This window comes from Gavialis gangeticus, unplaced genomic scaffold (assembly GCF_001723915.1).
Source record: "Gavialis gangeticus isolate Ggan-Ray unplaced genomic scaffold, GavGan_comp1, whole genome shotgun sequence".
NCBI classification, from domain to species: domain Eukaryota; kingdom Metazoa; phylum Chordata; order Crocodylia; family Gavialidae; genus Gavialis; species Gavialis gangeticus.
This window is the reverse complement of record NW_017729032.1, coordinates 208,463,492-208,465,387: the sequence shown is the minus strand read 5'-3', so window position 1 is coordinate 208,465,387 and position 1,896 is coordinate 208,463,492.

Sequence of the window (1,896 nt, the reverse complement as noted above, 5' to 3'; positions counted from 1 at the left end):
ATATAATGGTAATAGTAGGTATGAGTGGAGGAAAAAACCCAAAGCTCTCTCACTTCTGATGTGCTTTGACACTCCTTCCTCTTCCCAGAAACCATAATGCTTGTCAAAAAGGGCACCAATTTCAAACAACATTCTGCAAAGGCAACATTATGCAAACATGGTTTTTGGAACCATTGCATCCTCATACCTATAAAGAGGAAATCATACACGTCTCGATAGTTAATGGCCCTGTAAACAATGAATTATTTCCTGAATAATAGGGAATGCAAATAGGCGTAGGCTAAATATTTCACGTTCAGGTTGCTCTGTAGTTTTAAACACACCAGATCAAATAGACATCATGCAGAAAGACAGGCCAAATCCGTGTATTCACAAAATTAGTTCATGCAGACCCTGAATGATTGCTTGGAGTATTGAAAAAATCACCCTGTTTTATAGCCAGCAAGGCATTTAATTAGCCATCTGCATTTTTCATTATCCTATTGTTTAATGTATTTTTGTGGAAGCAAGCAGAATTTCTACAATGAGGTTGTTCTATGTGCATTAAAGCAGGGGTTAGCCCCAACTTGCATAGCTTGGGAAGATGGTGCCCAGGATATAGGAGATACCTCAGTTTTGTCACTTTCTCTGGGATGTACCTATTTATCTGAGTTTTGATTTAATTTTGCTGAACCATGGCCAAAAAAACTTACGCACATGCCTTGTTGTTACACAAGGTTTATTGCTTTAATTACTGGCACATTTGAAACAGAATCTTCTGATGTAATGTACTTATACCAGTGTAAATTACCTTCTACTGGTAGGATTGCATTTATGTAGAAAAGAGAACAAACTCAATCTGTGTAAACAACCTTTATATTGGTATAATTATATCTGCACCAAGGGTTATGATGGTATAATGGTACTGTTAAAAAATCTAACCTCCTTGCTGTCATATTCATACTGGTGAAAACTCTGAATAAAAAGTTGAATGTTACTTTATGTTATTTTTTTTTTAACTTTAACAGGAAGTGGGTGAATCTAGTCTTCTTCATAGCAGGGTCATGAACCTTTCAAGCTAATCTCAGACAGCGCTGTCTAACAAGGCAGAGTGAAAAATGTGTATGAACTGATTTAGCTGATAAATTTCCATTTCTCTATCTGCTTATATATTCTGGAGTATCAGTTGTTCTAAATCAGGGGATTTCAACCTTTTGGGGTCAGTGTACCTCTGGCGGCTGGTCGAAGACAGAAGTCCCCCGGTAGCCAGTTAACAGTCGTGGGGGGCGGGGGGGAAGGGTCCCCCAACGGCCAATGCACGAGTGTGCCGGCGGCAGCGCCCACAGCCAAGTACCTCCTGAGGCCATCCCAAGTACCCCCAGAGGTACATGTACCCCTGGTTGGAAACCCCTGTTCTAAATAATTCCTTAAATACATTTTACAAATAATTCTTCATGGTCTGAAAATGGTTAACTGGGAAAATGTGATATTTAAAATCTGATATTTCAAACTACGTCGGTTAGTTTTTATTAGGCATACAGAACATGTATTATGTTTTTGTTACTTGACTTCATTAGTGGGACTCTTATATTACCTTTGTTTGACTATTTTTCAGCATTAAGATATACTTTGTTGTTTCCACAAATTCTTCTCTTAATAAAATCACTAGATAGAATATTATAAAAAATAAATGTGAATTGGGCATGAATACAGTCATAGATACATAGATTGTAAGGCTGAAAGGGACCTCGGAAGATCATTGGGTCCAGCTCCCTGCATCAAGCAGGAAAGACAACTGGGTTCAGGTGAACCCAGCAAGCTGCCCATCAAAGCACAGTGATTTAAAAATAATGAGTATGTGAACAACCACAGAAAATACCTTATAGTTTCATAGTTTCTAGGGTCAGAAGGGACCTG